The 25,247-nt window shown below is 35.5% G+C and overlaps 1 long non-coding RNA gene across 4 annotated transcripts in view; it reads right to left on the reverse strand.

Moving 5' to 3' along the window:
- Window positions 1-9,161: 9,161 nt before the first annotated feature.
- The window catches only part of LOC101688523, a 186,821-nt gene continuing 170,735 nt past the window's right edge, over window positions 9,162-25,247 (reverse strand). For 2 of the 4 annotated variants that reach the window (XR_006603454.1, XR_006603450.1), the window contains 3 exons: window positions 16,766-16,829; window positions 11,346-11,444; window positions 9,162-9,295 (listed from right to left, as the gene is read on the reverse strand). This is a non-coding gene — a long non-coding RNA (uncharacterized LOC101688523). The remainder of the gene's footprint in view (window positions 9,296-11,345; window positions 11,445-16,765; window positions 16,830-25,247) is intronic. The other 2 variants (XR_006603452.1, XR_006603453.1) reach the window with 2 other exon arrangements.

The raw sequence follows: 25,247 nt of genomic DNA on the forward strand, positions 1-25,247 counted from the left end.
CTATAACAGAAAGCCCATGACTAAAAGACACATTGCTTATGTTGCTATGATTTGCAAATTAATCAATCTGCCAATCTGATCACGGTGATTCCTAAGAGTTTTGTATTAGATTCATTTAGCAATTTTATGTTTATAGATTATCATTTTTTTAATTTTTAAAGAACCTCTTTCTCTAAATTATGCAGCCTTTGTGCCAAATTTTTGAAATATTCAGGTTGCTCAGTCACGGCTACAAAACTACCATGAAACAACTACCATGAAATCAAAGGGTCTGCGATAAAATATTTAGCTAGAAATTCAAAAGCCTAGTTAATATTTAACTCAAAAACTTATATAATAAAAATGGTGATAATGAATGTGATTCATGGTAACCATTGGAGTTGTATAAAATTAAATTAATGATGCTTTTAAAACATGAAATGATCATTTAAAGGGAAGAAAATTAGTTTTTTGTGACCATATGCTTCAAATTGAGAATAGATTTGGAAACCATCAAAAAGCTCCAAAATAATACAGAGACAAAATATCTTCTTGTTATATTGACTGTTACCAGTGGAGATTCTCCACTGACTAAGGGTGATCCCCTTCCCACATTTCTCTGCATGGGATACAAGCTGTCCCCAACACTCTTGTCAGTGCTTGCTTTTCTAGTGTCCAACATACTGAATCCCTACTTTAGCAAAGTTCCTTTTTTTTTTTTTTCCTTAAAAATTGCAAAAGGTCTTCCCATATCTTGACTTTGGCTGCTAGAGTATAAACCCTTCTCCACATCTCTGGCTGGAATAAGCCCACTGAAGTCCAATGAACATACCACTTCTTTAATGAAGTAAAATAGTCTCAGCTACAACAGCCTTAAACTTAACTAGACATTGCACAAATTAATGGAGAACACTGGGAAGAGTGTGGACAACATTTCAAATCATGGAATACTTCGAAAACATCTACAAGGTATACTTGATCCCTGAAACAATGGAGCAGAAGAAAAGGAAGGAAGATGGAATAAGAAAGAACAGAGAAACTGAGATAGACCAGGGTGTGTGTGTGTGTGTGTGTGTGTGTGTGTGTCTGTGTGTGTTTGTCTGTGTGTGTCTGTGTGTGTGTCTGTGTGTGTGCATGCATGGGGGTTGAGGGAGGGCATGGAAGAAGAACAAAGATGCAAGGTGTTCTAGGGAATCTTACTCCGGGATGTTGTAAATTTAGACTTGGTTCCAGTAGAGATCAAGAGATATTTTTTTTAAGCTGCTTATAAGAGTTAAGCAAGATGTGAGGAACAGGCCTTGCTGTCCAGGAAGGATTTCGACACTAAAAAGAATAAACAAAATGCTGGCCTAGTTAACACGGACTAGGCCAATGGAGATGGAGGCAGACGGGTTTCTTCTGACATCCAAAGCAGGAAGCCTCTGGCAATGAAACAAACTACTGACCAACTCAATTTTTCAAGTCTCTTCCCTCCTTATTTTCATGTGATCGACAGTAAAACAAATTAACAGAAAAACAAAGATCAAGAACAACACAGAAGGCTTTTTTTTGATTGTTATAAACTATCAAAACTATTGATGTGATTATCATCATGAGACATACAATTACCTCAGCATAGGACTTTTTCATGAGGCAAGAATAATTTCTCTAATCTGGAGAAGATGTAGGTGTTTTTTTTTAATAACATCTGTCCATTATGTATATGTTAATAAATGCTTATAACTCTGATTGGGCCAAAAAGATATTCAAAGTTCTTAAGTGAAAATTTGAAATAATGAAAGTATGTATTAACTTACCAGATTACTATTGATTTTAAAAAGGTAGGATACTTACAGTGCTCAGAATGTTTTAATTAATTAATTAATTAATTTTAAAGATTTCATTTATTTGTATGTCAGAGAGAGAGTGAGAATAAACAGGGAAACAACAGACAGAGGGAGAAGCAGTCTTCCTACTGAGAAAGGAGCCTGATGTGGGGCTCAATCTCAGGACCCTGGGATCAGGACCCGAGTCTAAGGCAGATGCTTAACTGACTGAGCCATCCCACTCAGGATGTTTTTATGCATAGTTTACTGTTAATTTGAAAATTGAAATCTTATGAGGTATTCCAAATTTATAATGCTTTTATTTTACTCTACAATATTAGAAACTAAAATCAGTAGCAATTGTTTGGTAAATAAGTGTTTCTTTCCATAAAGTTTTCAATTATCTAATTCAGCAATCCATGTTTTTTCTCTAATGTGAGAAGATCAGGTGTGGAGAAGGGTCTACACCATAGGCAGCTCATGTTAGTCTTCTAATTAATATGTGATATTACATAAACATTTTCAACTAGAGAATTTTTAAAGGCTCTATATGACTAGGTTTATTATTTTAATGAAGCTTATATTGAGATATAATTCATGTCATAAAGCTCACCCCTCTAAATTATCCTATTCAATGACTTTTAGTATATTCATACAGTTGTATAATAATTACCACTCTGCAATTCTAGAACATTTTAATCATCCTAAAATGAAACCATATCTTAATTAGCAGTCACTTCACATCTTTCCCTCCCTAGAGTCCTTGGCAACCATAAATTTACTCTCTGTCTGTATATATTTGCCTATTCTGGACATCTAAAATAAAGGAATTATCTAATTTGGAGCCTTTCATGTATGACTGCTTTGAGTTAGCATAACATTTTATGATTCATCTGCATTGTAGCTTTTATTACTACTTGTATTACATTTCATTTTCATGACCAAATAATATTCCAATGTTTGGGTATATTACATTTTGTTTATCCATCCATTAATTGATGGACATTTGGATTATTTCCACATTTGGCTATCATGTATAATGATACTGTGAACATTTGTGTACAAATTTTTGTGTAGGCATGTTTTTACTTCTCTTGGTAATGTACCTAGAAGTGTAAGTGTTGAGTCTATGGTAACTCTTTTGAAGAACTGCCAAATTATTTTCCAAAGTGGCTCCACCAGTTTACATTCCCACAGATGATGTATGGGGGATTCCAATTTCTCCAAATACTTGTCAATATTTGTATGGTCCATCTTTTTTATTACAGTTTTCTTAGGGAGTGTGAAGTGGTATCTCCTTATGGCTTTTATTTGCTTTTCCCTAAAAACTAATGAGAGTAAGAAATTTCTCATTTGCTTCTACAGTATCTTGTTTGGAGAGAAGTCTATTCAAACACCTTGCCCATTTTTTAGTTGGGTTATTACTATTTCATTGTTGAATAGTGAAAATTCTTTATATATTCTGAATATCAGTCCCTCCACAGATATGACTTACAAATATTTTCTCCAGTTCTGCGGGTTATCTTTTCAAATACTTGATAGAATCATTTGAGTCACAAATTGTTTTAATTTAGATGAATTCCAATATATCTACTTTTTCTTTTGCCATTGTAAATTGATGTAGTGTCTGTGAAACCATTGCCTAATCTAAGATCACAAATCCTATGCTTTCCTCAAATAGCTCATAGCCTGATCTCTCACATTTAGGGCTATGATAAATTTTTCATTTATTTTTATCTATGATGAGGTAGGGGGAAGGCAGGGATCCAAATTCATTCTTTTGCACACATATATTCAGTTGTTTCTGCACCATTTGTTGAAAAGACTATTTTTTCCCCATTTGATTATCTTGACACTTGTTTTGAAAATAAATTGGCTGTAAATGTAAAGGTTTATTTCTGGACTTTAAATTCTGTTCTGTTAATCCTCATTTCTGTATTTATGTTAGTACCATACTGGCTTGATTACTATAGCTTTATAATAGGTTTTGAAATGGAAATTGTGAATCCTTGGACACTATTCTTTTTCAAGATTGTTTCTACTATTCTGGGTCCTTTGTATATTTATATGAATTTTAAGGCTTATGATAAAAATTTAAAAGCTTTTTGTACATTCTTGGTGGTTCTCTGTGTAGATTATCATGCCATCTGAAATAAGAACAATAAGAAAAATTTTATTTCTTTCTTTCTTGTTTGTATGTTTTTTATTTTTATTTTTTTGCCTTACTGCAGTGGTCAGAACTTCCAGTATTATGTTGAATGAGTGTGGTACTATGAACATCTTACCTTCTTCCTAATTTTAGGATGAAAGCATCCTGTCTCACTGTTAAGTATAATGTTAGCTATAGGGTTTTTTTTTTTAATAGATATTCCTCATCAAGATAAGGAAATTTTCTGTGCCTTTTTTTAACTGAGAATTTTGTCATGAATATGTGTTGAATTTTGTCAAATGCTTTTACTGGATTGATTGATATGATTGTGTGATTTTTCTTCTGTTAATATGGCAGATTACACTGATTGGATAATTCTTGAGTAATGAAGCCATCTGCCATTTCTGGGATAAATTCCTCTTGTTTATGGTGAATAATTCTTATTACAAACTATTTTATTAATATTATATAATATATATTATATATTGCTGAATTCTACTTTTAATATTTTAAGAATTTTAAGAAATTTTAAGAACTTTTACTTCTATTTGTAAGGGACATTGATCTGTAGTTTTCTTTTTTTATACCATTTGTCTTGTTTTTATATTAGAGTAATGTTAGCTTTAAAAGAAGAGTTGGAAGTGTTTTCTTCTCTGTTTTATGAAACAGATTGTATAGAATTGACTTTAATTACTTTTTAAACATTTGGTAGAATTCACCTTGTGGAACCATCTGGGCCCAGAGATTTCTCTTTTGGGAGTTTAAAAAATTATAAATTCAATTTCCTTAATATTATAGAATTATTATTGCTTCAGTGTTTTTATTTTATTTGTTATTATGGATGTGTATATATATATATTTTTTTAATTTTTTATCTTTTTTTTTTTTACTTTAAAATAAGAAAGTTCCTGATTTGACTCCATGGTTTCCACCTTCTTCTCTAGGGGGTATGGCAGTGTTCTGGGCCTCTGCTCTGCTTAGCTGTTCAATTTCCTAACCTCTGAAAGTTCTGACACTCTGAGTTGCTGCCTTCACCAATGAATAAACTTCTCCCATTCAACTTTTTATTTTACCCCAAATCACCACTCCCACTACTAGAATGTCTCCTCTCTTCTGAAAGGTATACTCCTATTTCAAGGGTTGGCTTCTGTTGCTCTCGGCTGGCTTTATGTTTTTGGTCAAATATCTTCCCTATTTGTTTAATAAAAAAAGAGAGAGAGAGAAAGACAGAGAGAGCTCTAATTAGATAATAACTAAGTTTTTTTATAGCTTCCAAATTATGTTATGCAATGTTTCTAAATACAAAACTCACTATTTTTACTTTGGAGTCAACACCTCTCATTCTGTTATGGGCATAATAATCCAAGCTAAAAAACTTTCAGTTGTTTGATATTTTTCCCCATCCTTTTATCCTCTGTATCTAATGTGTCACCACCACTTTCCAATCATTTTTTGAAGGGCTCACTGCTCTCTTTCTTGTGATAGGATGCATCATTTAGTTCCTTCCACTAGTTTCTTTTTTATTTCTTGCTTTTTTTTCTCTATCAGACATACCCTGTCCCTTCCTTCCATTATCCAAGTCCCATTTCTATGGAATCTTATTTGTACCTATGTACAAATATGTACCTACTTTATCATACAAGTATGCACACATTATATAAATATATATACACATTAACATAAATACTGTAAGTATGTATTAAACAGATATACTAGAAGTCATTAGTATTCTTTTTTTCAAATGTTTCACCTTAAAAAATCATACATTTATGGTAAGATAACTCTATATTGGTAATGCCTTTATTGGAATTGTGCTCAGATGGTTGGGTATATGTGTATAATTTTAACATTTTCAGGGTGAGAAATATAATTTCAAGACAGGTAAAAGTTAAGTCAATCAAACTAGCCAATCGTATCTTCATGTTTAAGAAAAAGTGCTACCAAGAAACAGGTATTTTTATGTGGTTTGTAACTCACTAGAAAAGTAAATCCAAACGATAGCATTCTAAAATTATTATGCTGAGGCAGTAGTAACAGACTTAATGGATAGTTTGCCAAAATGGTCCTTTGAATGATGATATACTTTTGAAGGTATAAATTGCATTTTATATTTTAATCACCCCAACCTGCCACATATTTTTCAAAAATAATTATTTTATATGTTGTCTTCTCAAAAATCACAGATTGTAAGCTCTCTGAGGACAGATTTTCTGCCTCACACATTCATATCCTTCACAATGCCTAATAACTGTTTTCTTGATATGATGGCCCAGGTGGACTCCCTGACAGACGTCAGTACAATTTGGACAGTGCTTCAGTGTGTAATTCAGGAATCAGAGAGATGGCCTTCATAAAGGAAATAATTCTTGATTTTGTTACAAGGTTTACATAATGATTTTGCATTATAAAGATAAAACTCCTTTAAAAGACAAAGACAAAACCAATTTTAAAAAATGGTAAACTGCATTTGCAGAATTGCTTTTGGATACTGGGATATACATGAAATGAATTAATGGAAAATACTGAAGTGATAAGTTTAATCTTATGGTCCAAAGAGCTGTTATGATACAAGTAAAACTAATCAATTTAGATTATTCAGTTTAGTTATTATTTTCACTTCAGGGGAATTCCTGAATCATTAAACTTGGTAATTTCTATAGCTACTATGGGTCTCTGATTACATCGTTCACCTAATGAAACAGTAAACAGATTACCAAATTAAAAGACCCCAAAGAAGGAAAAGGCTAAAATATTCATCTTTACAAATTTCAAAGTTGTAATTTTTTTTTTAAAGATTTTATTTACTTGAGGGAGAGAGTAAGCGAGCATGAGTTGGGGGTGAGCATAGGGAGAGGGAGAAGCAAACTGCCCCCACCCCCGAGCAGGGAGTCAAATGCAGAGTTCAGATGCCGGGCTCCATGAGGGGCTTGCTGGGCTCTATCGCAGGACTCTGAGATCGTGACCTGGGCCAAAGACAGACATACTCGACCAACCGGGCCACCCAGGCGTTCCTCAAATTTCAAATCTTTAATCAGGCAATCCTTAGCTATCTTGGCATAATGAAGTTTTACCATGTAACTAAGTATAGAGTATCAAGGTTTTTTTTAATATTTTATTTTTAAAATTATAACAATAGTTTTATGATATTTAGAAATGAAGGTTTATATGGACATAGGATTTTTATATAAGCATGTATAGAGACAAAGCAAAATTCTTGAAGTTCAAGGAAAAGGCTGAAATGACAATTGTAAAATGAGTGCTTTCCCATTTTTCTATTTATGTTTTGTTTCCTTTGAGTAAGTGTGCTCATGGATCATGAGTTCTTCCCTGGCTGGCAGTCATTCCATGCAACCCCTACTGAAGGATGGGGTTTCCCTTCCCTTAATAAACTGTTTGACAAGGACTGCATCGTGACTCTGGGTAGAAGCTGACCTCATCAAAGTGCTTCCCATTTAAAGCATATCTTTTGAAGTCTGGTGATTGGCTATGTGGTGGGTAAATGTCTATGTATACGAAAACTGACATGATTTTCAAGATAGGTAGGGTGAGAGTAATATCCAATTTGCAAAAGCATATCTAATAATATACTGTTATGATTGGGAAATAAATAATGTGAGCTTGAACTCAGTACAAACTGCAGAAAGTTAAGTTCTATAAAATCTTCCTAGTTGAGTGAGCCAGTGGTTTTAAAAAGGCTGAGAAACATGGGTTACCATTTAGAAAGAAACTCTTTAACTGTAGTAAAGTTTGCTTATTCTTTGATCACACTGACTAACTCTACTTATTTTGTTGTTATTGTTGTTCGCTTTTTAATTTTTTATGGTTTACTCTTCCTGATTTTTTTAGATTTGAGTCTAATTAACATAGTGTTATGTTAGTTTCAGGTGTGCAATGTAATGATTCAACAATTCTATATAGTACTCAATGCTCCACACAGTAAGTGCACTCTTAATCCCCTTCACTTAAGTCACCCATCCACCCACCCAACCACCCTCCACCAACCACTAGCTCATCCTCTGTATTTGAGTCTGTTTTTTGTCTCTTTTTTCTGTTTGTTCATTTGTGTTGTTTCTTAAATTCCACATATGAGTGAAATCATAAGGTATTTGTCTTTCTCTGTCTGACTTATTTTACTTAGCATTATAACTTCTAGGTTCATCCATGTCATTGCAAATGGCAAGTTCTCATTCTTTTTTATGGCTGAGAAATACTGCACTGTGTGTGTGTGTGTGTGTGTACCTCATCTTCATCTTCATTACCCATTCATCTATTGATGGGCACTTGCATTTCACATCTTTGCATTTGTAAATAATGCTGCAATAAACATAGGAGTTCATACAGCATTTTGATTTTGTGTTTTCCTTTTCTTTAGCTAAATACCCAGTAGTGGAATTACTGGATCATATAGTAATTATATTTTTAATTTTTCAAGGAACCTCCAAATTGTTTTTCACTGTGGCTATATAAATTTGCATTCCCACCAACAATGCATGAGGGTTCGTTTTTCTCCACATCCTCATCGATACTTGTTATTTCTTGTCTTTTTTGATTCTAGCCATTCTGACAAGTACAAGGAGATATATCGTGGCAAATGTAATTTTTATTTACATTTCCTTGATGATTAGTGATATGGAACATCTTTTCATGTGTCTATTGGCCATCTGTCTATCTTCTTTATAAAAATATCTGTTTGGGTCCTCTGCCCATTTTTTAATCAGATTATTTGCGGTTTTGGTATAAGTTTTTTATACATTTTGGATACTAACCTCTAATCAATATATCATTTGCAAATATCTTCTCCAATTCTGTAGATTGCCTTATGGTTTTGTTGATGGTTTCCTTCACTGTGAAAAAGCTTTTCAATTTGATGCAGTCCCAATAGTTTATTTTTGCTTTTGTTTCCATTACCTGAGGAGATATATCTAGAAAAATATCTCTTTTGCCAATGTCCAAGAGATTATCGCTTATCTTCTTCTGGAGTTTTGTGGTTCCAGGTCTCACATTTAGGTTCTTAATCTATTTTGAGTTTGTCTTCCTGTGTGGTGAAAGAAAGTGGTCCAGTCTCATTCTTTTGCACGTAGCTGTCCCCCTTTTCCAGCACCATTTGTTGTAGAGACTATCTTTTCCCCATTGATTTTCTTGCCTCTGTTGAAGATTAATTGACCAAACAAGTGTGGGTTTATTTCTGGGCTCTCATTCTTTTCCATTGGTCTATGTATCTATTTTTGTGCCAGTACCATACTGTTTTGATTGTAACAGCTTTGTAGTAGATAGCTTGAAATCTGGAATTGTGATACTTCCAGTTTTGTTCTTTCTCATGATTTGTTCTTTTAAATTTTCTTAATGCACAAATGTGAAATACCTGTAAGACAATCCATAGATATTTATTTTAGTTTTTTAACATTTGAAAATTTATTCTGAAAATGAAAAAAAATATATATATATCTTAATTCCTTTCTGCATTAAGGAGTTAGAGTATTCTCCTAAAAAAGAGGATATTGTGAATTAGAAGAGTGAATAAAGTCTCCATAAATGTGTAAGAAACACTTTATTCTTGTCATTATCTTTACTTGTGGAGTATACACCACATTCCGTTTGTGTACCACTAAGTATGCACTAAAAACCCAGACTTCCTCCTTGGAGTCCAATCCTGAGACTCAACCACTTTTATTTGACATTAATGTATAAAATAATAAAGTGGCACCCATGTTTTTACTTATTTTTTTATTTTTTTAAAGATTTTATTTATTTGAGAGAGAGAGAGAGAGATGGACAGACAGAGCAAGAGCAGGGTGAAGTGCAGAGATAGAAGGAGAAACAGGCTCCCCACTGATCAAGGAGCCTGACATGGGACTCGATGCCAGGACCCTGGCATCATGACCTGAGCCAAAGGCAGACGTTTAACCAACTGAACCACCTATGTGTCCCAACAGTGGCACATATGTTTTCAAATCACTGAAGCTAAATCTATGACAGAACATAAGAATATTGACCATGATAAGGCATTTTGAATTATGTATATGCTAATTTCAGGCTCAATTGAATTTTTTTTTATTAAATCAATCCTAAAGTTTATTTTCTCTAATCTCGTATAGAAGAAAAGAATTTTAAAAGAACATATCTGAAGCCAACTAAACCATATTGCTTTCAAAGCTTTGTTTTATATGAAGATACATTTTAAGCAGATATTTGACTTTCATTGTTTAACTCCTCCAGAGGACATTAGCATTCACTCCCTGCACCTGGTTTCACAGCAAATATCAGTTTACAAACTAAATCAGGGCTCTCGTTTATGTTATAAACTGCTGAATATGGTCAATTTGGCATACAGTGCATGTTTCACATTATTTGAAGCAAATTCTTGTTTCAAAAACTTTAGCTTGTAACCTTGTCTACTGAAGCCCCATTTTTAAGATAACCAATACTATTTTATTTACCCTGGAGAAATAGGACTCCAAGAAGACCAAGCAGTAAAAGCTCAATAAATAAAGTTGAACTGATTCAAAATTAATTATTATCCCTTTTAGGAAAAGTGGGAATCCAGAAGATTTTTACCTCTTTGAACAAAGGAAAATAAGAATCTAGGTATTAGATCACTCAACCTTTGCCTGATTCTTTGGTGTTTATTAACAGTCTAATACATGCTCTTCAGCAGTACACATTCCCAAGGACTCCATAATCTAGACCAAGAGGGGTCAAGTAAACCAAATCACACCTCAGCATACTATGTGCTGCTCAGTCAGGATGATTGGTCAGGGAGGGCTTCTGAGAGTAGGTGACTCTTAAGTTACTGTACTATGGACAACAGAAGTGCAAGTGCAGGATGAATTCACTGAGGGTGGACGTTCCTGTCAGGAACAACAGTTTATACAGCGTCATAGAGACACAGGCAAGGAAGGTTTGCTCAAGGAACTCCAGATAATTCATACGGAGAAAAAAAGATGGGATGGGGAAATAGAGGGGAGCAGTGAAAAGTAAGAATCCGGTTTGCCACTGTAAGGAGTTCGGAATGAAAAATCGTTGAAGGTTTGTAAATGGAGGAACAACATAATCTGATTGGCACAATCTGAGGAGGGCCCCAAATTGTTCCCAGTGTGGAACAGAATGAGAGCGATGTTAAAACTGCTGAGCCAATGAGGAAGAGGAACAGTTTAGATCTTTGCTGTGAAGTACTAATAACAGGCTTTAAGTATAACAAACTTCTCTCATGTTAAAATCTCTGGTTAAATTTAAATACCATGTCTCTTTGCCGGGGCTAACGTATTCAGCTGCCTTTCACCATGGCCCAAACTCTTGCTCACTGTGCTTCCCTCTATGTGCCGTTTATTAATACGGGGCAGACCGTACTCGCTCCTCTCACAAAGCTGCTAATGAAGAGTGTGAGAAAGTGTCTCCTGGGAGGAAAAGCCCACCTATGATGTCAGGCAATCCTGAAGCAGATCTTAGTTCTGTCAGTTTTCATGCAGTGGCCTTGTGGAACCCCTAAAGCCTCGGAGCTGTGCTGTCCTCACCTGAAAAACAAAAACCAAAATAGCTATCTAGCAAGGCCGTGAGAATTGAAGATCATTTGTGAACAGCCTCCAGAAAAGAGTAGCCCTCACTGAGCACTACGCATATTTATTATTGAAGAAGAAATGGCATGAGCAAATTTCCCATTTTCTAGTTGCTCTTTCAAAGACAAACAGACATTGGCGGGAAGTCCCAGTAGAGGACCGGGGCGTGGAACTCTCCTGTCACTCTGATTCCAGGTTATTAATACTTCCAGGCAGCTCAGCAGCTGAACTGCTCTAGAAACCTATGCAAAAGAGTATTGGCTTTAACTATGTAATCAACTTGACAGGGCCACGGCAGAAATAGATGTGAACACCGTGGCCAGGTGGCCTTAGGGATTGTGGAGTGCAATTAACCTCCTCACTTCCATTCACAGAATGCTCCGAGAGAGGCCGTTGCCTTGTCACTGGCTGAGCTTGGATCTGGATATTAATTCCAACAGCATTTGTGCTCCCTAAGTGTGGTCCCGATCAGAGCCACTTCCAGAGAATAGAGAACATGAAATGCAGACTGTCTGAGGCACCAATTCTCCCAGCAAACCTTTGAGAAATATCAAAGAATGCAAGCAAGCAGAATGGTTTAGGAGAAGGGAAGCTGGCACTTCTCTCCTATTTTCATATGAATATAATGATACAGCCCACGCCATTTCTGAATGTAATGAGGATGTAATCCACAGTTTAAGCAGAAAAACCTGGGTAGAGAGCAAATAGGGAAATTTTATCGTGAGCAGTACAGCACAGAAAATTTGGGAGAAGGTATAAACCCAGAGAAGGAAGAATGTCTAAGTAACTAGCTTCCAATTCACATTCATTTAGTACTTTTTTCCCCTTTCTGTCCCCAAAGGCAAGAGAATCGGGAAAATCTTCCCCTCTATAGCTACGGCTGGCATTTTTGCAGTGATCATTAGTAAAACATGTTGGCAGTGGAAAACAGGCTCAGCTTTTCCAGAACTGGCTGTCATTTGTGCCAAAAGCAAATAGGAATAGAAATAGTAACACCGATATTGTTATTACTGTACTGGGAGTCAGCTAGCTCTTCTGTGTCTACAGCTTTCCTAAGTCAAGCCTGGTATCCCCATCATGCCTGAGCTGTCTGCACCAGGATGAATGGTGAAGAGGGGCAGGGGAGGACGTGCAAAACTGTCACTGCGTATAAGCAGCCAGATTGACCTAGCAGCCTAGGACTATTTGCCTCGTTTACTGCAGGAAAACTTGAAAATTAAGCCCATTTTAATGGAATTATTAGTTAGTAGAAAATTTCCAGGAAGCAATTGGCTATATTTATCATTTTGGGCGTTCTTGTCAGTAGCCTTTTTGAAAGTGTCATATATTTGATACAGAACTTAATTTCTAAGAATTTATCCTAAGAAGAAATCATCTAAAATGCACACAATGACTTTGAAGTAGAAAAGTGCTTATTACAGAGAGATTTTAATATAAAGAAAGCATTTGAATAAACAGCAATCAACTGTTGATTACTGTCATTATCCATATTGAATATATTCAACTATTAAAGGAGTTTTATAGAACTTTAAGTAAAAATACATAATATTTAAATGTTATCTTTTCTTACATCAAAGAAAAGAGATCCACATATGAAGTGAAACTAGCATGGAATAAAAAAGCTACTAGGAATTGGGGTGACTTCTGGAAGAGAGATAAAAATCAAAAGTGAGAATGATGGCTGATGACACAACCCTTAGAAAATCAGAATAAATGCCTGCTCTCTCCACTACGACAGAGTATTGTGAGGAGTATTAACCAATGAAATTTAACAAGAGGGGAAAAAGCAAGCAGAATCAATATTGTAAAGTAGGAAACACAATTATTATTATTTAAGAACAATATGATTTTACATTTACAAATTACAGGAAATCATTTAAGAAAGTAACAAAGCAATAAGAGGATTTGGGAAATTAAAAAATTAAAAAATCATCTGAATATATAATAAAAAATCAGAGAAGATAAATTATGTAAGAATAAACATTTGACGAAAGCACAGGAAGTAGATTTTGTCAGTGTGAATGGGTACTGATCATACTAGAAGGGAGTGAACTGAGAAGCCAGCCTGGCTTAAAGCTACACCTGAGGAGTTGGGAATGAAGAAGGAAGCTGGAGGCTTAAAATGGAGGCATAACATGTGGGGCTTTGTAAATCATGATTTGTGCTTTTCTCCCCCTCCATTAAAGCAATCAAAAACTTCTGAAGAGTTTGAAAGGAGACGATAAGATAATATTTGCACTATACAAGGATATTCTAGCTGCACATGTGGAAGGCATTTTGAGATGAGCCACATAGATGGGTGTGATATGTTTGGGGTGAAGATATATGAGAATACTATCTATAATAGTAAGAAGTCCAGAGGGGAGATGCTAGTAGTTTAGACTAGGGTGATGGAAGTGAAGACAAAACTAGCATAACCTAGCAATGTTTAAAAAATACGATTGACAGGACTCTAGTGAGTGGAATATGGGGATGAGGTGCTCAGGTGACGTCTGGGTTTCTGAATTGCAGAATTATATAGATGGCACACTATTTGGGTGAAACAGCAAACACTGAAAAAGTATATAACTCAAAAAGCATGAATTCAAAACTCAAAATCTTTCTTTTTGAAACTATTTCTCTAATGTAAGCTTTTTTTTTTTAAAGGCTTTTTATTTATTCATTTGACAGAGAGAGAGAGAGCATGCTCAAGTGAGAGCATGAGTAGGGGGAAGGGTCAGAGGGAGAGGGAAAAGCAGACTCCCTGCTGAGCAGAGAGCCTAATGTGGGGCATGAGCACGGGACCCCAGGATCATGACCAGAGGTGAAGGCAGAGTAACCCAGGTGTTCTAACATAAGTTTTAACATGAGTCTATTTGAAACTCAGAAAACTGGGGAATGATTTTTTAATTCTCTTTTTTCTTTTACTCTCTTAAGACATGGGTTAGCATTGTTTGAAGAGGGCTTGTTAAAGGGCAATAAAAAGATTACTATGAATTATAAATGTATTTTTAAGTGTATGAAAATATTATCATGTCAAATATAAAGCTTTTACTTGGTGAAATTATAAGCAGTAATCTAACCGTGCCCTGCTCTGGAGAACTACACTGAAAATTGATAAGAAAAACAAATTTCAGGTTTCCTTAAGTATGATTTGAAGGTTTTCTATGATTTTGTGTTTCTGATATAGTAAGAAGAGAAAAAGAAAGATAAAAAAAGTCATCTGGGGGGACATATGGGTGGTTTAGTTGGTTAAGCATCTGCCTTCAGCTCAGGTCATAATCCCAGGGTCCTAGCATTGAGGCCTCCATTGGGCTCCCTGCTTAGCAGGGAGTCTACTTCTCCCTCTCCCTCTGCTCCACCCCCAATGTTCATTCTCTCTCTCTATCTCTCTCAAATAAATAAATAAATATATAAAATCTTAAAAAAAAAAAAAAAGAAGGAATCCATCAAAATCATTGAGGAAAACACAGGCAGCAACCTCTTTGACCTCAGTGGCAGCAGCTAGGAACATTGCCAAAGGCAAAGGAAGCAAGGGCAAAAATGAACTATTGGGATTTCATCAAGATCAAAAACTTTTGTACAGCAAAGGAAACAGTTAACAAAACCAAAAGACAACTGACAGAATGGGAGAAGATATTTACAAATGACATATCAGATAAAGGGCTAGTATCCAAAATCTATAAAGAACATATCAAACTCAACCCCCAAAACATAAATAATTCAATCAAGAAATAGGCAGAGGACATGACCATATATTTCTGCAAAGAAGACATCCAGATGGCCAACAGACACATGAAAAAGTGCTCCACATCACTCGGCATCAGGGAAATACAAATCAAAACCACAATGAGATACCACCCCACACCAGTCAGAATGGCTAAAATTAACAAGTCAGGAAATGACAGATGCTGGCGAGGATGCGGAGAAAGGGGAACCCTCCTACAATGTTGGTGGGAATGCAAGCTGGTGCAACCACTCTGAAAAACAGCATGGAGTTTCCTCAAAAAGGTGAAAATAGAGCTGCCTTATGACCCAACAATTGCACTACTGGGTATTTACCCTAAAGATACAAAAGTAGTGATCCGAAGGGGCACGTGCACCCGAATGTTTATAGCAGCAATGTCCACAATAGCCAAACTATGGAAAGAACCTAGATGTCCATCAACAGATGAACAGATAAAGAAGAGGTGGTATATATTTATACAATGGAATACTATGCAGCCATCAAAAGAAATGAAATCTTGCCATTTGTGATGATGTGGATGGAACTAGAGGGTATTAGGCTTAGCAAAATAAATCAGAAAAAGACAACTATCATATGATCTCTCTGATATGAGGAAGTGGAGATGCAACATGGGGGGCTTGGGAGGTAGGAAAAGAATAAAGGAAACAAGATGGGATCAGGAGGGAGACAAACCATAAGAGACTCTTAATCTCACAAAACAAACTGAGGGTTGCGGGGGGGAGGGGGATAGGAAGAGGGTGGTAGGGTTATGGACATTGGGGAGGGTATGTGTTATGGTGAGTGCTGTGAAGTGTGTAACAGGTCTGTGTGATTCACAGACCTGTACCCCTGGGACTAATAATACATTATATGTTTATAAAAAAATTTTTTTTAATTATAGAAAAAAAATTTTTAAAGTCATCTGGGAAAAAATAGAAATGTTGCTTTTGTTTCAAATAAAGGGAAGAGAAGGAGGAAATGTCAAATAGTAATCAACTGCTGGTCAGAGGTCAAGCAAGGTAAAGGTCCAGAAAGTGCCTTTTGCCTCTAGAAACATAGAGGTCATCAGTGACCCTGTGGAGGTCAGAGTCAGGGTTGTATGGAGAGCAGCAGGCAGCCACAGCTTGTGAAGTGTCACATGATGAAGTGGAGGAGACTAAAGTGTTTTGACAAACTGTCTTGCAGGTAAAGTAAGAGATAGGTGGTAGCTAAAGAATGATGTGAAGTCTAGAAATGTGTTGTGGTTGTCTATTTTGAATGAGAAAGCTATTGAGACATTACATATTACAATGAAAAGAAAATTATTTAATAATTTAAGAAATAATGTAATGAAATATACCAAAACAAAAAATAATTTTGTATGCCTGCAAGTTGGGATCTGGAGCAATTTTAAAGCAGTTTTAAATGAAACAACAGGAATTTTAAAAATTTACCCTAGTGAACAGAGATTTATTTTATATTCAGAAAAAGAAGGACAGTGAACTTTATTTTATAAAACAAATGAACTCTGATCACCAGAGTACAATTGTCTGGGCATGAGCTGAGATGCCAGAATCTGTCATTTGTGTCGTACCTTGTCCTGGTTGCTCCTTCTGCTCAGGAGTGTGATTGCTGTAAGAACTTCATACCGCATGAAGCTAGAAAACGAAAAGGTTGTAAAATAATGTTTAAATGTAAGATAAATTTTAAAAGATAATGAGGATTTCCAGTTCTAGGTAAGATGGAGTAGACATTTCACCCTATTCCTCTCTGACTCTTACAACTAAAAACCCTGGACGAAATACATGAAATAAAGATCAGAAGTTTCTAAAAGGTGAAAAAAAGAAGGGAGCGTTTATAGGGACCTAGGGATTCAAGGAATGACCTGGCAAATCTTGGGGTTTTTTTTCTGTCTCTTCTGTATCCCATCCTGGGCACTAGAGAATTTTGCAGGTTGGAATGAACAGCAAGTACAGGCAAAAACCATGAGCAAACCAGTGGTTTAAAGCCTCTGCCTTCAGGGCACCTGGGTGGCTCAGTGGGTTAAGCCACTGCCTTCGGCTCAGGTCATGATCTCAGGGTCCTGGGATCAAGTCCTGCATCGGGCTTTCTGCTCAGCAGGGAGCCTGCTTCCTTCTCTCTCTCTCTCTCTCTCTCTGCCTGCCTCTCCATCTACTTGTGATTTCTCTCTGTCAAATAAATACATAAATTCTTTAAAAAAAAAAAAAAAGCCTCTGCCTTCAGCTCAGGTCATGATCCCAGGGTCCTGGGATCGAGCCCCGCATCGGGCTCTCGGCTCCTTGGGGAGCCTGCTTCCTCCTCTCTCTCTGCCTGCCTCTCTGCCTACTTGTAATCTCTGTCAAATAGATAAATAAAATCTTTAAGGAAAAAAAAAAAGAAAACATGAGCAAACAAATACAACAAAATAAAACGCTTGGCTGGCCTCTTTAGCCAAAGGACCTGGAAGGGAGTGGCCATGTAGGGCATAACCTTTTGGACAACACCAGACACACCCCAGAAAAAATTGTGCCTTCCTTATCCTGTCATTTTGGTAGCGGACATCAGGGCTGTGTGAGCAGAGATGAGAGGACCACCATAACCCAGCGGTAATGACACGGCTCCCCCTCGTGGAGGGTACGTGACTGCAGAGACTGTGTTTCACGTGCAGAGTCTAGCCTGGCATGATTGATCAACATAATCTAAATATAATAAAAGATAACTTCTTACACCAAGAACTAGGAAAATCTCAAGCTGAATGAGAGGACACATCCAACAGACACAATACTAAGATGGCATAGACACTGGAATTATTTGACCAGGATTTTAAAGCAGCTATTGTTAAAAAAAGCTTCTATGGATAATTACAATCACTCTCAGAAAAAAATGAAAAAGAAACAGAAACTTTCAGCTAAGAAATAGAAGATACAAAGAAGAACCAAATGGGGGTGCCTGGGTGGCTTAGTCGGTTGAATGTCTGCCTTGGGTTCAGGTCATGATCCCAGGGTCTTGGGATTGAGCCCCACATTGGGCTCCCTGCTCAGCAGTGTTCTGCTTCTCCCTCTGCCTCTTCCCCGCCCCCAGCCCCGTTTGTGTTCTCTCTCTCTCTTTCTATGCTTCTCTCAAATAAATAAAATCTTTAAAAAATTAATTAATTAGGGCGCCTGGGTGGCTCAGTGGGTTAAACCTCTGCCTTCGGCTCAGGTCATGATCTCAGGGTTCTGGGATTGAGTCCCACATTGGGCTCTCTGCTTGGCAGGGAGCTTGCTTCCTCCTCTCTCTCTCTTTCTGCCTGCCTCTCTGCCTATTTGTGATCTCGCTCTGTCAAAGAAATAAATAAAATCTTTTTAAAAAATTAATTAATTAATTAAAATGAGAATAAAGATTTCTTAAGAAAAAGAACCAATATCTCATATAATAAAGAAGTATTTCATTAAACTTAAAAAAAAAGAAAAGAAAAGAAGAACCAAATGGAAATTTTAAAGATTTTTTTTTTTTTTTCAGAGAGAGAGCGAGCGAGAGCGAGCACAGGCAGACAGAGTGGAAGGCAGAGTCAGAGGGAGAAGAAGGCTCCCCGCGGAGCAAGGAGCCCGATGCGGGACTCGATCCCAGGACGCTGGGATCATGACCTGAGCCGAAGGCAGCTGCTTAACCAACTGAGCCACCCAGGCATCCCAGAAATTTTAAAACTAAATATAGAAATATCTAATAAAGATTTCCAATTCCAATTTGGTTGAATATCTGGGGATGACCAAAACACCCACCCAGAACAATTAGAAAAGTTAGACAAAAACACAAAAACATTTATTGGAAGGCATCAGTGAGATACCAAAGGAGATAGAACCTGACAAACTAGAGTTCCAGGGAGGAGAGAAACAATACATTGAGGTAAACATTATGTTCTGTAGCACTTTTCCACTTGAGACATTTGGTGATTTTTTTTTTTTTTTAAGTTGAAAACAAGAAAGTTGAAAGAGACTTCCAACGTCGGAACCTAAGAGGGCTATTGGCAGTTTCCCAAGGCTGAGGAGTCAAAACTTGGAGTTCAGGGCTATCGAAGCAGGCAGGACTTGAAGAGAAATTATTCCACAGAGAAACAACACACATGAAGGGAGTCATGCATAGGAGTCTGGGAAGATGAGCAGAGCTCTTGCAAAAATCATAAAACTAGAGAAACAAAAATTGGAGTTCAGGGCCCACAAGGGAAGAGGGGAGTCTCCTCCTGATAAACAGCCAAAATTTCCAGGTGAGACTCCCGATAGTATTATAGGAGTAAGAAGAAATTCAAGTAGATCTCACAAAACTGCCTCACTTGCAGTCCAACATTCCATTCCTGCATTCCAACTGCCTATGAGATAGTAAAGTAAATCCTCCCCAGAAGAATGAAACAGCAGCCAAAGCCCTCATGTTTTTCATCCATATTATTCAACCTTCAATCAAATGCTTTTAGGAATGCCAAGAGACAAGACAAAATGATAACAGCCAAGATAAAAGAAAGGCAATAAAAATAGATGCACAGGTGATCAAGATACTGAAGTTATCAGAGAAGGTCTTTAAGTATAATTAAAATGCTCGGAAAAATAGATGAAAAGATGGAGAATTTCTCCCTGATACTGGCATCTATTACAAAATCCATCAAATATATAAACATATTTCAAATTAATCAGATGCAATCGCTGATTTTTTAGAAACAAATAGATTTAATGGCAGATTACATACAGCAAAAGAGAAGAATGACAAATCATTAGGTAGGTCAATAGAAAGCATCCAGATTAAAGCAAAGTAAAAAATATGAAACAGGGGCGCCTGGGTGGCTCAGTGGGTTAAGCCGCTGCCTTCGGCTCGGGTCGTGATCTCAGGGTCCTGGGATCGAGTCCCGCATCGGGCTCTCTGCTCGGCAGGGAGCCTGCTTCCCTCTCTCTCTCTCTGCCTGCCTCTCCATCTACTTGTGATTTCTCTCTGTCAAATAAATAAATAAAATCTTTAAAAAAAAAAAAAAAAAAAAAAAATATGAAACAAATAAGAAAACAGCATGAGAAACCTGTGAGACACGTAGTTTTAGTAAGTGAACAACTGAAGTCCCAGAAGGAGACTAGACAGAGAATAATGGCAGGAGCAATGTATAAAGATACAGTGATCAAAAAATTTTTCAAAATGAAAAAAATATCAAAATGATGAAATACATCAAACTGCAGAGTCAAGAATCTCTACATATTCTAGGATGGATGGATGGAAGATGGATAGGATGGATGGATAGATAGATTGATTAATTACAACATGTGCACCATAATTGAACTTCTGAAAATCAAAGACAAGAAATCTTTAAGGCAGTGAAAGAGAAATGGCTATTATTTTCAAATGAGCAACAATGATACTGAAAGCTATCTTTTCAACAGACAGGATATCAGCCAGAAGAAAATAGAATTCTATCCTCAAAAGGATTAAAGAAAATAACTGCTTAAAATTCTATGTGCTGCAAAAAAAAAAAAAAAAAAAAAAAAAAAAAAAAAAAAAAAAAAACCACAAAAAACAAAAAACAAAAAAACCCTCAAAAAATAAAAAAAAAACCCTGAAAAATAAATAAGAAAATCTGTCTATAGTAGAACTCCTCTAAAGTAAAGACAAAAGCCAACTCTTTATGCAAAAGAAAAATGTACCCGAGTGAAAGCTTGGTTCAATGTAGAAGGGAGCTAAAAGCAATAGAAATGTTAAAGGTGTGGGTAAGTCTAAATCAACATGTTGTCTGTATAGCAATGTTATTAGATCTGTGTGATTTAAACTATATTTAGAATGAAGATGTAGGACAAACAGCCTAAAAGCTGGAAGACAGTTAAAAGAGTTAGAATGATGTAAGATTTTTGCATTGTGTAGAAAGCAATAAAATACCAATTTTATTATACTCTGATAATTTTAATAGTCTCTGAGTAACTATTAAAAGAATATAGAAGAATGTATAACCAACAACTAATTAAATGGAAAAAATGAATAACACAAAATACTTGACTCAAAGAAGATGGAGTAGAAAGAGAAGAATGAGAACAGGAAGAAAAGGAAGGAAACAGAAATAGAAGTGGTGGTGGAAAACAAATAGTAAGATAGTAAATTTGAACTCAAATATAACTGATTACATTTAAATTAAGGAGCTAAGTATCCTAAATAAAATACAAAATGTGCCAACCTAAATTTTTTTTAATGAGCATAATGGTAATCATATTTTGAAGGAAAAAATACAAACCCCAAGCAAAAGAAAACTAGCACATCTATATTACTTTCAGCCAAAGTAAGCTTTAAGCCAAGAATCTTTAATAAATATAAAGAAGTATATTTCATGGTGGTAAAATATTCAATCTATAAGGAAGATATGATAATTATAAGTCTGTATGCATATTACAATCTAGTCTCAATATAAATAAGGGAGAAATGACAAAATTCTAAAAGAGAAAAAATAGACAAAATTATAGTTGGAAGATTCAGTATGTCTCTTTTGGTAACTGATAAACCAAGCAAATATAAAAGTGTAAAGACACAGAAAACTTGAACTACAAACTTGGGAAATTTGTCTTTGGATATTCAGACCACTTCCTTCAATATTTGCATTTTTCTCAAATATGCATAATATATTGACTCCCAATCTGACTGTATGTTTGAACCATAGAACTAATTTCAAAAACAATGTCAAAGAATTGCCATCATACAGAGTATGTTTGCACTTGCCATTTTTTCCAAAATTGCATCTGAGGTAATGGTCAGTCCACTAAGGTTTGGAAAAAAAAATGTAAACCCCAAGAATTTTGGAGGGGGAACCTTTTGGAGGGGGAAACCGTATAAAATTGGAGGCAATTTTATTGACATAGAAAATTCAAAAGAATCTTCAAACTATTATAATTAATAAGTAAATTTAACAACACAGCTAGATACAGTCATTTGTTCCTCTACACACCAGCAACATTTCAAAAATGAAATTAAATAAACAAGATAATGTGAAAATACAAAATTAATCAATGACAAGGGAGAGATAAAAGTATAATTCTTAAATTAGATATTGAGAAAATGGGTAAAATGTAATCTGAAAACAAAAGTATCATACACAGAAAAACATAAAGATACAAAACGGCCTTTAACAATATAGATATATTATCAGTGAAAAAAGAAATGTTAAATAATAGCAAAACAAACAATTTCTGATAAGGACTAATACCATTTGCTTGCTTTAATATTTTTTTAATATTCTTTTTGCCTTCTTATTTAAGTCTTATTGTCCTCTTATTTAAGTTTTACTTTATGGTGTATTTTGTTTTACATTTATTATTCTTCTTCCAGTTCTTTCTTTAGTTTTAGCCTTTAAACATCTCAATTTAAATTTTATTTTCTAAAATTTTTTAAAGTTTTCTGTTCTGTCTTAAAATTTATGCATTTTATCCCATATCCCATAAGTATTTTTATTATACAATATTATGTATCAACATTTATTCTATAAATTAATAAATCTGTAATTTAATTAATGTTTAGCTTCCATTGATGCCATGCTCGATTTTCCCCTGAAACCTTGAAAACTCGGGAAGTATGTGTACCTTAGTTCGTAGAGCCCAGCCTGACAGTACTCTCGTTTTGAAAGCTGTTTGGGAACCATGAAAGCCAAAGGAGGATGAAATTTGGTAAGACAAGTCTGATGACAATTTAACCTGAGGAACCCTTTACCTGACTACTTGTTCCAGAAAAGGGATGCGCCTGCAGGCAATTCCTGGGTGCAATAAAGAAATACCAAGTGCCAAAGTGAGGGTGTTGCTGTGGACAGGTTGATATTGTTATATCAAATATGGTTAAGGGCTTCATTAGCACTGGTCACTCCATGCATCTTCTTACTCCTTCGGTTGCTGTCCCTTTGACTAAGTCCCCTAAACTCATCTATTCTTTCAACATAGACATTTCTCCCTATTTCTCTCCACGTTTTCCCACAATTATCTTGCCTCCATGCTGTTAATGCTGCTATCCTGGTGTCTGAAATATCGGGAGGCTCGAACTACTGCAAACTTTAATCCCCAAGGAGATGTGTGCATGACAGTCACTGATTATATGATGAGGTGAGTCAAACGAGTGACAAATGGATACCAGGGGAGGCAACTGGGTGAACCAAAGTACTCCAGAATATACTAAGGTGAAATGATCTCGTACTTTATTTAAGGGATAAGGAAAGTGGAAATCATTCAGTGGAATTATCACAGGTACCACATATTTAATGTAGATGGATGTTATCTATTTGTTCAACCAACTCATTTCCTTATTTACCCTCTGTGTAAGTATATGAAGAAGTACAAGTACATGATTGTTAACCTCCTGCATACACTGGAATACATTATTAGTAAAACATATGAAAATTTTAAAAATGCATTTGTGATTTTTAAAAGTGTTTATTTCTTACTTTATATTTTCTTACAAGATCACTAAAAGTCACTTAGGAAAACATCTATTTTTTGATAAGCCTTTCCCTGGAATCATTGTACTGTGGTCTAATTTTTTTTTTTTTTTTTTGATACAGGAAATGAAGTTTCCATTGTAAAAGCAAACTTGATGTTCTACAACCCACAGGCCATGACAGAGTGTTCTGGAAATATATTATATCATTTCCCTTTTTTTAAAGCAGTTAATCAATTTCTTCTATCTTACAAATATCATGCAAATACAGTGTTGGTTAAAGAACATACACTGAGAAGAACAAAAATTTTGTATAAAATTCATTTTATGTTCAAGTGTATACATCTCATAAAAGTAAGTAAAGGCAGTCCAGATTTCCTAATTCTGTGAATCCTTGTAAGTTTTACTTTTGATTTGTATTTACTCATTATTTGGGGGAGGAGCTCTAAAATAACAAAGACATCAATCCTAGCAAAGAATAACTATGTAACCAACTCATCTCATTTTCTGTGCTAAGTAGATATAAAGAAAATTTTTTGAAAGAAACTAATAAATGAATCAATTTTCACATATGTGGAATCCAAAACCCAAAAGAATAAAGAAACTGTAAGACAATCCTTGAGCTTTCCTAAATAAAGAAACTCAACTATCATTAGAAAACTGGGTTACTTCATGGCGTTCCAAAAGTTAGCTGTATTCGGGAGCTCCTGAAGGATTCTCTCCACCACAGAGGGCAGTGGTAACTAAACCAAATCAAACAAAACAAACAAACAAACAAAAACTTAATAATCTTGGGCATTTCTCTCTCCTAACTCCCAACTGTCTGTGCCAATAATTTCAATTTGTATTTACTATAAAAATCTTCTGCTTCATTGTAGTTCAAATCCAGAGCTACAGACTCAATGACCTCTCCTCCCACTTTAGATCTAGATTTCTACAAAGAGCAGGTCTCAGATAATAATCATTGCAAAGATCCAAATATTACCCTATTTTTTTTATCTTTTGAAATTCAATTCTTGAATTAAACTAACTAGAACTGCCATAATTAATAAAACCTTTGACTACACCAACTGATACTGGTTTCTCCTTTCCCTGGATTATTACATCAACAAAACTGAATAAATAGATATGTGTTCATGGGGAAAAAGCAGGAGAGAGTAGCCATCAGTTTTAAAAACTCACTTGATTGCTCTGTTCCATAGTTAGCCCATGGAAAAGAAGTTTGCTCACTGCAACTTCACAAAGCAGAAATGAATTTTGAGACACCCCTTAATTGCTGACTCTAGGTTTTGGGTGGAGCCCAGGGATATTTATTCATAAAGCTCTTCAAGTGATTTGGATTCCTACAAACTTTAAGAACAGTTAAAAGTCAGAATTGCTGGATATCTCGGAATTTTTAAAGCAGTCTTGAATGAATATATCTCTCTCCTTTGAAATCTTCTATCTGCTTTTTCCTTTCAGCAGCATCTTGAAAGAAAAGTTCTTGTTTGAGTCCTCTGACTCTAACCATGGAACAAGCTAAGGAAGAACTCCCTGGAAACAGTTATGTCCCAAGATTCTAGCATTTATGGGAGCCTGACAGGCAATGCAGAGCTAAATTATCCTTGGGGTACAAGCTGGAGAAAGAATTCACCAAATTTTCTTTTTTTGGACTATCTTTAAGAATA

The sequence above is a fragment of the Mustela putorius genome, unplaced genomic scaffold (assembly GCF_011764305.1).
Source record: "Mustela putorius furo isolate JIRA1106 unplaced genomic scaffold, ASM1176430v1.1 tig00003927_pilon_pilon_pilon, whole genome shotgun sequence".
Classification (NCBI taxonomy): domain Eukaryota; kingdom Metazoa; phylum Chordata; class Mammalia; order Carnivora; family Mustelidae; genus Mustela; species Mustela putorius.